This window comes from Haemaphysalis longicornis, unplaced genomic scaffold, assembly GCF_048455015.1.
Source record: "Haemaphysalis longicornis isolate Haplotype H1 unplaced genomic scaffold, Haemaphysalis longicornis Haplotype H1 scaffold_8, whole genome shotgun sequence".
Lineage (NCBI taxonomy): Eukaryota > Metazoa > Arthropoda > Arachnida > Ixodida > Ixodidae > Haemaphysalis > Haemaphysalis longicornis.
In genome coordinates this window covers 54,390,359-54,405,118 of record NW_027526445.1, presented here as the reverse complement: position 1 = coordinate 54,405,118, position 14,760 = coordinate 54,390,359, and the positions used below count along the sequence as shown (strand labels likewise).

Sequence of the window (14,760 nt, the reverse complement as noted above, 5' to 3'; positions counted from 1 at the left end):
TGATACCTCTTTAGTAAGACCCATTCCTATTCAGCTATCGCTTTAATCAGCGGTAAAACCTATTGGCTGAGGAAGCGCGATTTTCCCTATAATTATGGCTGGCTGGATAGTTTATCATTCCTGTATTACGCTGTTGATTGTTTCTTTATCCTTGCCACAGCCCACACATTCCTAGTCCTTGGGGTGATTTGCTCATATACGTCCTCTTTCTTAAGACACCAGCCCTTGCCTCAACAGCAACACGGCTCTTATATTTGTGGTAAAAGTTTTATTTTCCTATCTCTTCTATGACGCCTTTATAGATTTCCAAAAATAGTTTCCTTTCCATCGGCTCCGCCCTCATTAGAGTCTGTTTCCTTCGCGTATCAGCCCCCTCTAGGCTGCAAACTGAGCACACAGTCGCGTGCTGTTCAAAATGCGTGAAAAAAATCAATCAAACTTTCGCCTGTTAATTTGTGCCTATGTTATGGGTAAACAGTGAGATCTGGTGCTGTTTATATTCAGCAGGAGAAAAGTGGTTTTTATGAGCCAGCAGTACATGTGCCACGCGCTATTTTCTGTAGTTGCAGAATATGTGTTTACCAATGGATAGAAACGACGGTGGTTGTCCTAAATGAGGCTTCCTAGTGTTGAAAACGTATACATTCATAAATACATACACGCATACAGACATTCATGAATACGTAAATACATCACTGCTCAATACCCACTACGCAGATGCCCTGCTCTTGACTGAAGTCCTCCGCTCTGCGTTACCAGAAATATTTTAATAAATATATAAATAAATAAAAAATCAAAACAAACAAATAAAAAATAAAGTGCCTGTGTCCCACCTACACCGATCTTCTGAGCACCTCAAGAGCTCACCTTACCGCCACCGTGCGCCCTTGCTACAACTGACTTTGTCCGTCATCCTGCGCGCAGAGCATTCTTTCGTCGAACCTTCTTCACTGCCCATGTTTGCAGCGTCAAGTTTCATTTTCCAGCTGCGACGTTCATGGCGCTATAGCCAAATCTAGCTACACACGAATTAAGAAGCACAAAAAAGCAATGTTGCTTTTAAAAAAGGGTGCAGCCTTCAGCTTCTGCAAAAAAAAACCATTCCTTCTGCTGCAAAGCCGGCCTTTGTGGGAAAAGTTCCAAGCGATACATGCCGCCTATTTTAAGAGCAGAAGCAAAAATATCGACGCTAAATTAAATTATTTGCAACAAAGCCAATTGGGGTTTTAATATTTGAAAATGTGTTTAAACTGTTGTAAAAAATTTAAAACAAATTCTTTTTACATCAACATTTCTTATAAAACAAGAATGCGTAGTATCTGCTTTATTTACAGTTCGGTTACAGTTTTAAAAAAGGAAAGCCGAGGTTTTTTATAAATTACTTTCTGCTTTAACGTTACGTATAGCTCTTTTCTTCTACATTATTTAAATGTCGGACTGTGTTCGTGGATAGTTAGTTAACTTTCGTGGCGTCAAGAACACACAGAAAATGGTGAAAGGGAGGGTATGAGTTATGCATGGCAAGTTCAGAAAACCGAGATGTATACTCTGATTCATGCTCAAAGTTGTCGGGTTTTCCGCCATGTAAAAATATCCTACAGCTAGAATTTCAAATGTTGCAGCAAAAGAAAATCGTTCGAAACATTTTGTACCATCACTTGTCGGTAATGGTGGTCCCAATGGCTTTGTGCTCTTGATGATATAGCCTTATTACCATAAACACAACTGCACCCACGTTTTAAATGCCGAGCACTTCAGTAACTCACGATGTCACCCGCGTTGACGTCCGTAGTCGTAGTCCGCACCCCTCCTCCTACACTATGTAAAAAAAATACTATCCGGCGCCTGGTTTCGATCCCTCGACCCTGCGGGCGGAACGCAATGTACATGGTGCTCTACCCACTGCGCCACAAATCCGACACAGAATGGGAGGCTACGAACGCGCCTTATATCCTTTGCTCATTCAAACTACGTCAAGAAGCTGCTGATACAACGCATGAAATGCCGAGCATTTCAGTAACTCACGATGTCAGCCGCGTTGACGTCCGTAGTCGTAGTCCGCACCCCTCCCCCTACACTATATAAAAAAATACTATCCGGCGCCTGGTTTCGATCCCTCGACCCTGCGGGCGGAAAGCAACGTACATAGTGCTCTACCCACTGCGCCACAAAGCCGACACAGAACGGGAGGCTACGAACGCGCCTTATATCCTTGACTCATTCAAACTACGTCAAGAAGCTGCTGATACAACGCATTCACTACCACCAACTCCCCAAACACTAACCGTTAACGCAATACACCCACCCCCTATGCGACGCATTTACTCGAGTCCCCCTCGCGGGGAGATGGGCCCAATTTTTTGTTTTTATGTGCACGTTGACGTAGTTGCCTTAAACATCACGAGGTCGACGCCATAATGTACACATGCGTTTACATCTTGTGGGACCCGCCGCGGTGGCTCAGTGGCTAAGGCGTTGCGCTTCTGAGCACGAGGTCGCGGGTTCGATTCCCGGCCGCGTCGGCCGCTTTTCTGATGGAGGCGAAAAGCAAAAACGCCCGTGTGTACGAGATTTCGGCGCACGGTAAAGATCCCCAGGTGGTCAAAATTAATCCGGAGTCCTCCACTACGGCGCGCCTCATCGCCTGCGTTGCGTCGGCGCGTTAAACCCTTCAATCAATCAAATCACATCTTGTGGGCCACGTAGGCGACGAATAAATGAGAACGGAATAATGTCAGACGGCGTTGAAATGACAAGTAGCGTTCTAGCAAACGCAAAGCACCGAGCCGTGAAAAGACATAGCATACGTGCACTCATAATATGCCATAATGCTTAATATACTTGCACAAACTGCAAAATTGACTACGTATCGAGTCACTACGCCGCAAATATATTCGACGACGTTTGTCATCTGCACCGTCCAACCTTCCCTGCAACCTAACTACCTGGCTTCTCTCCCTTTGCCAACCGCCACCCTATTTGCGTTCTGTGTACTTTTTTCATCGATTAACAGGGGAGATGTTTGATCAAGTATAAGAAATTTTTTACCGTTCTGCTCCTCGCTATTCATCTATTGGTACTTTTGTCCTCTGTTAGACTGAAAGCGTTTGGGGGTGACGTGGGATTCCGTGCTTTGGGTGCCGCGACGCGATCTCGGCCAGGCCCTGGGGTGTTTTGTATTTACGGGTAAATATGTTGTCTTCAGAAAACTACATATTTTATTTCCTATTGCACACTCATGCTCACCATTCATTTTCAAACGAACACTCCCTAGTAGGATTACCCAATGACTAATAGCTCCTTGTACTCAACAAAATTGTAGCACAAGTAGTGGTTTATAAAGATTTTTTTCCTTCTAAATGTCTCATTAACTATTTCTTTTATTGTTTGGCCACATGGCTGACCTATACAATCTGTCAAATACACAAACAATACGTGTTTTATGCGCTCTGTATTGCGTCACAAGGAATGCAAGTGACAACAAATGGCAGCGAAGGTGTGTGTGCTGAATCGCGCACCATAATGTCACATGTAATGAAAATGTTTTCGGAGCATTTTAGCACTAATCTATTTCATGACTTCCCGCCATGCACGCCAGTAGGCACGCAAACATCCCGCTCAAGTGTGGACGTGCAGGTATATCGCTCGCTAAGTTTCCGAATTCTGAACAAGCAAGTACGAAGTTCCGGGCGAATAACAAACAGCGCAAGAGCGTAGTCGATGACTGAGTGCTTTTTTTCGTATTTTAATGACCATTTTTACCGCTCGCGCTTTTATATTGGCAAGCTGCGCTAATATAATCAAGCAAAAATATGCAGCAGCCCAAATGCAAGACATAACTCAAAGCAATTATTCACGCGATTGTTGGGCTGGGTAATTTTCAAAGTCAAGAGAGCCACTACTACCAAGAACAGCCCCTTTGCCCACTCCAGCTACCACCACATTTTCTAAGTACTGTGAGCTTCAAAAACCTTCCCCGGCAATGTTTTCAATATTGGCTACCGTGCCCCCGAAATGTTCGAGAGTTTCCGCTTGCTTTTCCCACACGATCTATGTTGGGAATGCGATGGGAGTACGTGCCCCCATATTATGACGTAAAACAAATATACCACTGGGCACAAACACAATCAAATAGAGAGTGAGCACTTCTCTGGTCACATTGCAAGAAATGCCATCAAATATATTCTCCTGCCCGCCCGCTGCACAAATTACAACTTCTCTAGCCTACTTACCTCTCACACTTTTGCCATCCTATATCGTTCCTCACACAACAAATATCGTAGAGTTTTATTCAAAAGTGTCGAGAACTGGGCCAGTTGTGTACAGATTCATTGGGGTAAAACAGCGCGCAAAAACCAGGACAAAAACAAGGGGACAGCAACAAGAACGCTCGTGTTGTTGTGCACTTCTATCTGTCCTCGTTTGTCGGTGCTGTTTCACCGCAATGGAGGTTTATTCAAGTCAGTTTAGTTTCTAGAGTTCCGTTGCTCTCATGTCATTTCTGCAATCATTTTGTTGATTTTATACTTCGACAACGCGGAAGAGATATGCTGTCGGCCACGTATGTAATAATTCAACGAAAATAAGCGTTATCGTCCAAGCTATTTTTTGCCCTTCGCAGCAAAATATTGCTTTCAGCCCGTATTTCTCAATAGCTATAGCACACATCAACTGAATATTTACTCTTAAATGTCATACATTGTCAAGTACCAGTTATGTTATATTGGTTTGCTTAAATACACTTAATTATTACCTTTTAGTTAGCATCGTTGACAAGTAATGTACCACAGAAAGTGATTCCAGTCCCCATGCCTGGCGACATGTCTGAATCTAGGGGAAGAAAAACATACATACAAACTGTACACTAACAAGAAATACAGTACAACTATACAATAATTTAGGTGGTGTTCAAAAAGTGTTTCGCTTGAAGATAAATCACTTTTCTTGTTGATCCAATATTATCTTATACTGCTTTTAGTAACAAAGCACATGTGTGATTTGATTGTTGCTCTCCCTATGAACGCACTCCCTCTATCCACGATGTAAACATTCAAAACCTGAAGCCATTTCAAACGGGCCGTCTACAGGACAATGCTTAAAACGTGTTAGCATAATATTTCCAGTAGGACAACTTCACCGGTTATTTCCCAAAATGAATGAAATCCAACAATATGTCAACATATTGCCGTAATATGTCAACATATTGCCATCCGGATTTGCCGAAATGAACAGACGTGTACCGGAAGCGATGGAAGATCAAGATCATGTCTTCGGCGATCAAGCGGCAAGGAGTTGCGACGAAGGTAAACTAAACACATTTCTGCTCGAAAATTGTTTCATATGATGGCGCAAATTCAAGCTATTGAGTAATTTCCACAGGGCGGGAACCTGGTGAAGATCATCATGAGCGGATCCCCCGTACAATAGAAGTGAGGAAGAAGGAGCCTTGCCTCATGGAGCGTCCAACAATCACCCTCCAGCCTTTTCTGCTATTCCTTTCTCCTTAAAACCACTCATTGGAAATGTACTGTGGTCTGTTGTTATTAGATCCTCCAATAAAGGTTCGAATCAATCCAAGCAAATGACGGCTAAGCGACAGAGCAGAAGTTTCAGTCGTAGCTGAAGAGCATTGGGCGTATTTTGGACAACTGTGTGGCTTGCGGAAATGAATTTGTCTGCAGTCTCCGTATTTACTTCAGGTGGGGCGGTGGGTATCGTCTTCTTCATAGCCTGTAGTGCTCTAATATGACTGTGCTACACTTATGGATGGTAGGGTTGTTGTCGGCAGAGTGGTTAGTGCCTAAGAGGGTTGACGCCCGGTGTGAGTGGCCTCGAGCTGCGGTATCTTCTGCTTCATTACCCTTTAAGGACTCGTGACCTGGTGCCAAAATTATATAAATGTCCAAAGTAGTTTTCCGGTGTTTTGAAGCCTCATGTAGTAGATCATGCGCCATCGCTTAGATACTGCACTTTTGAAAATTACGGCAGGCCGCTTTCGAGTCGGTGATGACGGTTACCCGGCCTTGAGTATCTGGTACTGTGGTGGTGGCAAGCACCACGGCTGTCTCATCCGTAGAGTTGGTATGATTTGTATTGACCGTTGCTGAATAGAACTCTGCTTCTTTACTGCTTGTCACACTAACCGCGTACGCCCATTTGGTTCGTGCCGAGTACCTCGCAGCGTCGAGGTATCTTGTTGAGCTGTCCTACCTGTACGCTTTTCGCAAGTCCTTGAACCTGGCTTCCCTTTACCCCTTGTGTTAAACCGGGTTCATGTTGAGTGGGACGTTTTCAATCATGATGTAATCCCTCAACACATGGGCGATGCGTCCTTTTGGGTTTTGAGGTCCCACACTTGGCTCGTATCAGTGGCGGCCAAAACTAACTCGGCTGGCCTGGGTGAGCTTGAGTCGCTACATATGGCTTGCTTTAGCACCTCGGTGAGTTCTTGATATGTCTTATGAATTCCTAACTAAAACTATTTTCTCTGGATTTCTTGGCTGACAGTCCTAGTGCTAATTTGTAGATTAGATAAATTAAAATGTCGAGTTTTTTTATTTCCCCTTTTTGAGCCCAAAGAAAGGTGACTCTGCTAACTAACAGGGTCTCTACCTTCTGATTATGTCCTCCTCTTTCAACCCGTGTTTTTCGCTTGTTACTCGCCTGATAGAATAGGTTAACAGGCTAAAAGTGTTTTCTAGTTTCTTGAGGGTGGCAGCCCCTGCTCCGTCTTTTTGAAACGTCATACCCAATGCTCGGAATGTACCGACCTTTGGGGTGGTTACGCCTTCAAGCGTCACTTCTGGGATCGGGGGTCTCGGTGGCAGCCTACCTCTTGTTCCATTCTTGAGTATGAGAATTTAAGATTTTTCCCATGTAATAGAGAGCCCACTGTTTCAGATAGGTTTCCGTACAGTAACGACGTCCTGCAGGGCGTCCTGTTGTGTGCCTGCTGGACCTATGGTAGTCTAAAAGGTCAGGTCGTCGGCGTAGATGGCATGCCTGATACCTGGGATGGCATTTAGCTGGTCAAGTAGGTGCATCATAGATACATTGAATAGTAATGGTGAGATGACGGAGCCCTGCGATGTGCTCTTTGCGGTGACGTGGAATTTGTCGCTCTGTAATTTGACAAGTCCCATGGTTGCCGTTCGACGCGAGAGGAAATCCCCGATGTAATATAGGCTTTCACTTGGCAATGAGTAGTCTTCAGGGTTTCAAGTATGGCAGCGTGCGACACGTTGTCAAAAGCCCCTTTGATGTCCAAGGCGAGGGTGGCGCTTGTTTGTGAGGTGCTTAGGTTGTCGATAACCTCTTTTATTTGTAAGAGCATGTCCTGAGTGGACAAGGTGGGGCGGAACCTATACATGGTGTGAGGGAATCCTTTTCGTCCTTCTGCTGGCTCCCCCATGTGAGATGTAAGCCTCTCTAGCACCATGTGTTCCATTATTTTGCCCGCGCACGAAGTGAGAGATATCGGCCTAAGGTTGGATATGCACAATGGTTTCTTGGCTTTTGGAAGCATGGTGACATCTGCGTGTTTCCACATGGCCGAAAATCGTCCGCTCTCCCAAATCAGGTTTATTTTACCCAAGAGATACACCTTCATCTCTTCGCTGGTATTGCGTAGATCTTGTTTGTTATTCTGTCTTTTCCGGGGGAGGAGTTTCCCGTGAGCTTTTCTAGTGCATCGTCAAGTTCTGCCCTCTTGAATGGGTGATCAAGTTCTGGGTTACTGTTTCCACCGTAGTCCGGGTGGTTGACGGCTGTTTACGAGATTTCCCCAAAAAATTTCTTCTTTGCTGGTTTAAGGATGTCTTTCTCTGTGTCGGGAAAATTGGGAATAAGTCGTTTCACGTTTTTTTTCTGGTCTTGGACTTTGACTCCGAATTGTATGAAATCAGCGACCTCAAAATGTCGCATGTTCCTCACAGTGCTCAGGATTCCTTGTTTTTTATCATGCAGTTTATTCCAATTTTGCTTTTTCAACTGATTGGCGTGCTCTGCTTCTTCTTTTGTTAATAGGGTGATGCGACGTTGCAAGTTCTTGTTGCATTTTTGTTTCTTCCACCTTCGGGTAAGGCTTCGTTACGCCTCCCAAAGGTGTAAGAGGTGGGGATCCGCGTTAGGATTATCTGTCGTAAGTTCAATTTTTTTGTGTGTTTGTTGGCCTTTTCCACCAATCCTCTGTTCCATTCTTCGAGATGAAATACCTACTCTTCTTCTTCTTCTACCTCCCCTTTTTATTTGAAGGTATTTCCAAGTCGTGATTCGTGTCTCCCCCACCATCGTAAGTGTCCGGGTATAGTGGTGGTCAATGGTTACTTGGATAACATATTTATCACTCCCCAGTGTTTTATCCAACCTCGTCCACTCTATGTAGGGTATTCCCATCGAAAATGTCAGGCTGGAGTAGTGACTCTAGTCACACTGTTGCCGATTCTGGTCGGGCCCTAGAAATCATTTCTTAGGGTCAGGTGGTGCTGCTGGGAAAAGTTATGAACTTTGTCTCGGTTCTTTTGTGTTCTACAATAGGCCCACGCTACGGGAGGAGCGTTAAAATCGCCCAGAACAACAATTCTATGCCATTTGGTCACTTTGTGGACCGTACGGAATATACCATCGAAGTCTCCCAAGTTGTCAGCGAGTGGACTGTATATGTTGAGTAGAAAGAGGCTCTGGATATTTTTCTTCGCTGGTATTAATTCAACGAGCGTGTGTTCGATCCTGTTTTGGATTAGGTGCTGTTGCTTTGTTAGGCTCTTTGAGGTAAGGATGGCAGTGCAGGTGTTGCCTTCGGCAATGTGGCTATCGTAACCTCTCAAGTTAAGGGTTTCCATTTGTGTTTCCCACATGGCCAGAATGTCCAGTTTCTCTTTTTCGCTGAATTGCAACATATTTTGTCGCTTCTGTTTAATGGTCCTGCAATTCAATTGGAAAATTTTCAGTCTATGCTCCTGATTTGCTTTGTTTCTCTTTTTCTGGGAGTTCTTACTCATCACTTTCGAGCACCTCTTCCATCCTTGCTTCTCGGGTTGGGTAGTTCGTAGGCCTCTTGCGAACTTTGCGGCCCTCCTCGGTAGCGGCGACTCGTTTTCCCAGCTCCGATATCTTCGTCTTTACTGCTGCCATTGTTTCCAGTATTTTCTGCAGCGTTTCATTGGTTTGCTTCAGAGAATCGTTTATGCCCTCGATCTGCATTTCGATATTTTGGAAAGTTTGTAAGGCCACTTGTTGAAATTCGGCGTGGCATTGCTTCGTTCGGGCCTCATCTTGTTTGATGTGTGCAATTTCTTTATAGGGTAGGGCTTGTTCTATTTCGATTTATTGAATATCTTCCATTTTCCGCTGTATTTCTTCCTCGTAACGTTTTCCTTCATCAATTCTTTGGTTGTTCGCGTGTTCTCTTCCATAGTACGTCGGAGGGCTTCAAGAGGGACTAGCCAGTCAGGAGTGTCTTTCCCTCCTTTAATTTAATTTGCAGTGCAGGATGTAGCAGAGGATAGAGGCGGGATATGTTTCTCGCGAACACAACTTTGTTAGCGTTCTACTCGTAACCTCTACTGCAGTCCCTTCGTAAAATCGACCGCTACCTGGACCTTGAGTTTCTTCTGGTCCCCCACCTTGAAAGTGATCATGATATGCCCCCCGAGGTTAAGGAAGCAGGTGAGCCATTAGTGGTTGCCTTTAGAATGCTCAAAGGCAACGACTGCTCTTTGAACTGGTAATGCTGCGGTCTGACGAGGGTGTCCAACACGGCGCATTGTCACTCTTCTGTTCCCAAGCCTGTCTGACGTGCAACAGGGGTGGAGCCGGTTTAAGGTGCTTCTTGCACTCTTACTGGTCGTCTCGTGAGCTAGATTGCATAGCTCACATTTCAGGTAGCACGTAAGATGTGCAGGGGCTGTTCTAGTGCTACATTTGGTACATACGTAAGGTTCGAGTGATAGACCATACATCCAGTCTGTGGCCGATATCGCCGAACGACTTGCAGTACTGAATGGATTTGCGGTACGGGCGGCAACGGGCTGTAGTACCCAATACTTTTACATAAAGGGGTACGTGCGGTCCTTTTAAATATATTACCGCGGCCGTCGAGTTTCCCTGGCGTCTTGCTGGTATGATTTAGTGACGTTCCACCGCAATGTATTCTGTAATATTTTAATTACTCAGCCAATCGGCGATTCCTACTACTACTCCCGCACTCGTGTCTGGCAATGGTTTCAGATATGAAGGGACATTGTGAACGTTCGGGCCCACGTGTAGTTGGCAGATTGAGGTGAGTTGGTTTATAGGCTCCTCATGGGCTGTGTTGGCCACACGCAGGTTCTGGGTCCAGTGTACTTGGACAGTGATCTTCTTCACAAAGTCCCGTATGGGCATGTTCATTGCTTGCGACATGGCAAGAGCAGCGCCGAGTCTTTCCATTTTCTAGGTGTAACCCGTTTTGGGGCCGATAGACGATCTTGAAATCTGTCTCCGGCGCCGCCGGTGACTTACGGTCCGTGGGTTTCCTCTTTTTTGTTGGTTGCGCCTTCATGTTGTTGTTGCCAGGTGCAGTGCTTCCCTCTGGAAGTTTCTTGCCCTGGGTAGCAACAGCGGCCATTCCCTCCAGTTCTTTTTTCTTCTTGGCAGCGCTTCTTCTGTTAACTTCCTTCGTCCACAATGAATGATTTATTGTTCTTCCACTGTCTGCGTTATAGCTTACATGGGCGGTGTTCTTCCCGCTTTGTATCATAGTCTCCGCGGCTTCTTCTCGCTTCCCCTATTGTTCTCCAGTATGCGCGTCTTGGACGACCTGGGTGTTGGTGTTCGCAGTTTAAACTGCTATCTCCTAAGTGTATTGTTCCATCTCGTGCTCTCTGTTTCCGGTCATAGTCCTCTCGCTGACCACCAGTAAGTGCACAATCGGGCGAGACGTAGAGATGTGCGCCTTGCACAGAGCGCAGCAGCTTGGGGGTATGTTTCAATGAACTACCACATCCTCCCCTTTGCTTTCCGAGGTTTTCTAGACTGCCAACTCCTATTTCTGTCCTATTCTCAACGAGCCCCTCATTCTGATTCGCTACATGCATAGCGAGGGGCTCTGTTCGGGCAGTAAGGTGCCGTAGGAAGCTTAAGAGGGTTCAATGCTGGTCGACCACTCTTGACATGTCAAGACACTCGAGTCATGGCCCGGGGGTTAAAAAGAAGGTCCCGTTCGAACCGAGTAGTCTGAGTGGCGCTGGCTACCACCCCCAAGCACAGGAACAAAAATACCTTAACATAAATACCCCAGAAAGTGGAGGGGAAAATCGCCCCGCCGGTAGCGTAGTGGTTATCGCACCAGACAGGTATTCTCAAGGTCGTGGGTTTGGATCCCACCTGGCGGGCATTTTTTCGCCACTTTTTTTCTTTCCAAATTCTTTATCTGTTTCAATGAACTACCGCATCTTCCCCTTTGCTTTCCAACGTTTTCTTGACTGCTAACTCTTATTCCTGTCCTATATATATATATATATATATGCAGAAAGATAGGTCAGCAGTCTACAACGCCAAAGGAGGCATAGGGGTGTGGTTAGGCTCTTTTCATTTTTACAACGGTTAATGAACTACACACTTTTTTTTTAAATATACAGAAGAAAGAAATAAAAACACGCGCCCAGAGTGGGGACCGAACCCACGCCTTTCGATTACATGTCGAATGCCTTACCAATTCGGCTATCTGGGCGACTGCGTTCTCCTTCACTTTCTGGGCTATTTATATCTACTAGAAGTGTATCTGACACTTGAGGGTGGTAGCCAGCGCCACTCTGACTACACGGAGAGAAGGGGTCCTTCTTTTCAACCAGCGGGGCGTGACGCGAACGTCTACAGCCTGTCATAAGCGGGCAACTGGCGGGAAACCCTCTTATGCTACCTTGGCATCAAGGCTGCCAGAACTGAGGCCCTCGCTAAGCTTTCGCACGATAATAGGGTTTAGAAATGAGGGGCTCGTTAGGAAATACAGAAAGAAATGCCGGCAGTCTACAACGCCAAAGAAGGCATAGGGACTATTTGTTACCGTTTGTGACGTTACATTATTATTATTATTATTTTATTAATTACGTGATAAAGAAAGAAAGAAAAACACGCGCCCAGAGTGGGGACCGAACCCACGCCTTTCGATTAGATCTCGAATGCCTTACCAACTCGGCAATCTGGGCGACTGTGTTCTGTAGACGTTGTAGACGTTCTGTAGGCGGCTGTAGACGTTCGTGTCACGCCCCTGGGGTTGAAAAGAAGGACCCCTTCTCCCCGTGTAGTCTGAGTGGCGCTGGCTACCACCCTCAAGCGTCAGATACAGTTGTAGTAAATATAAATAACCCAGAAAGCGAAGGAGAACACAGTCGCCCAGATAGCCGATTTGGTAAGGCATTCGAGATCTAATCGAAAGGCGTGGTTTCGGTCCCCACTCTGGGCGCGTGTTTTTCTTTCTTTCTTTATCACGTAATTAATAAAATAATAATAATAATAATAATGTAACGTCCCAAACGGTAACAAATAGTCCAACCATTCCCCTATGCCTTCTTTGGCGTTGTAGACTGCCGGCATTTCTTTCTGTATTTCCTAACGAGCCCCTCATTTCTAAACCCTATTATCGTGCGAAAGCTTAGCGAGGGCCTCGGTTCTGGCAGCCTTGATGCCAAGGTAGCATAAGAGGGTTTCCCGCCAGTTGCCCGCTTATGACAGGCTGTAGACGTTCGCGTCACGCCCCGGGGGTTGAAAAGAAGGACCCCTTCTCCCCGTGTAGTCTGAGTGGCGCTGGCTACCACCCTCAAGCGTCAGATACAGTTGTAGTAAATATAAATAACCCAGAAAGCGAAGGAGAACACAGTCGCCCAGATAGCCGAGTTGGTAAGGCATTCGAGATCTAATCGAAAGGCGTGGGTTCGGTCCCCACTCTGGGCGCGTGTTTTTCTTTTTTTCTTTATCACGTAATTCATAAAATAATAATAATAATAATAATGTAACGTCCCAAACGGTAACAAATAGTCCAACCATTCCCCTATGCCTTCTTTGGCATTGTAGACTGCCGGCATTTCTTTCTGTATTTCCTAACGAACCCCTCATTTCTAAACCCTATTATCGTGTGAAAGCTTAGCGAGGGCCTCGGTTCTGGCAGCCTTGATGCCAAGGTAGCATAAGAGGGTTTCCCGCCAGTTGCCCGCTTATGACAGGCTGTAGACGTTCGCGTCACGCCTCGGGGGTTGAAAAGAAGGACCCCTTCTCCCCGTGTAGTCTGAGTGGCGCTGACTACCTCCCTCAAGCGTCAGATACAGTTGTAGTAAATATAAATAACCCAGAAAGCGAAGGAGAACACAGTCGCCCAGATAGCCGAGTTGGTAAGGCATTCGAGGTCTAATCGAAAGGCGTGGGTTCGGTTCCCACTCTGGGCGCGTGTTTTTCTTTGTTTCTTTATCACGTAATTAATAAAATAATAATAATAATAATGTAACGTCACAAACGGTAACAAATAGTCCAACCATTCCCCTATGCCTTCTTTGGCGTTGTAGACTGCCGGCATTTCTTTCCGTATATATATATATATATATATATATATATATATATATATATATATATATATATATTACACACTAATTGGCGGCACAGACCATGTCCACTACGTCACAACGAAAGCATTAAACAACCTATTTTTATCAAAAGTGCACTTTATTTTTCCACACACGAAACCAAACTTCTCGCATACATCACGTTCATACGGCCTTTTTTGGAATATGCAACGGTTGTCGGGTTCCCTCGCACCGCGTCTAACATTTCAGTTCTGGAGAGGGTTCAACACGAAGCAGCGCGCTTTATCTAAAACTGATAAGGACGCACCGACTCGCCAACTGAACTATTACGTCGGGCAGGGCTACCCACCCTTTCCAGCCGCGCACATCTTGTTCGACTAAAGTTTCTGTATCAGATAATCCACAAATCACTGAAAATAAAACCAGACTCCTTCTTGACCTTTCGCGACGTTCGACCAACCAGGCAACGCCATTCTTGGGAATTCGAAGAGTATTATTTTAATAACAACACTTTCAGCTATTCTGTTTTTCCACGTACCATTCGGGAATGGAATGCATTAGGCCCTGTTATAACTCAACAACCAACCATTAAAATAGTGTTGGAACTTGCTGAAAAAGTGTGCTAGGTTTTGCATCTTGATGAATGGTGTGCATACATAATTTGTATGCAATTGGTGTGCGTCATTATTATGTGAATTTTCTGAATACCTTGAATACCTTGAAACCTACGTAACGTGATGCTTGTATGCATCTTGGTGCGTGCATTGTTTAAGTATGCATACTTGTTTTCTTTTTACTGTAACATTTTGATTGTGCCTACTGTAAATGTGCACTCTAGTACTGCAATTATCCTGGTGATTTGCCTGCGCAAATGGCGCATCTTTTCTGTAACTTTGAATCTGTATGCTTACTCCTGTAATAATCCCCCTTGGGGATTGATAATATTGTGTAAAAAATAAATAATATATATATAAAGAATATATATATAAATATATATGTATATATAGATATATAGATATATATATAATTATATTCATTTATTTATTTATGGATGAGGAGGCTAACTTTATCTAGAAGGCTGGTTTGGCCAACTATGCTCAAAAATATCCACGGTTCTCTCAAATTTCTGTTTCAAATTTTAGCCTAAAGACACTGACCAGTATTTCAAATCTCTGCCAAGTATTGCACACATTCATAAGCACTAACC

General features: G+C 44.9%; 3 non-coding genes across 3 annotated transcripts; 2 read left to right on the top strand and 1 right to left on the bottom strand.

The window, feature by feature from the left end:
- Positions 1-11,638: 11,638 nt before the first annotated feature.
- Trnat-ugu (transfer RNA threonine (anticodon UGU)) lies at positions 11,639-11,710 on the bottom strand. The gene has a single exon. It is a non-coding gene; the product is annotated as a tRNA-Thr (tRNA).
- A 1,148-nt stretch (positions 11,711-12,858) lies between these two features.
- On the top strand, positions 12,859-12,930 carry Trnar-ucu (transfer RNA arginine (anticodon UCU)). The gene has a single exon. It is a non-coding gene; the product is annotated as a tRNA-Arg (tRNA).
- A 416-nt stretch (positions 12,931-13,346) lies between these two features.
- Trnar-ucu (transfer RNA arginine (anticodon UCU)) lies at positions 13,347-13,418 on the top strand. The gene has a single exon. It is a non-coding gene; the product is annotated as a tRNA-Arg (tRNA).
- The last annotated feature ends 1,342 nt before the right edge of the window (positions 13,419-14,760 follow it).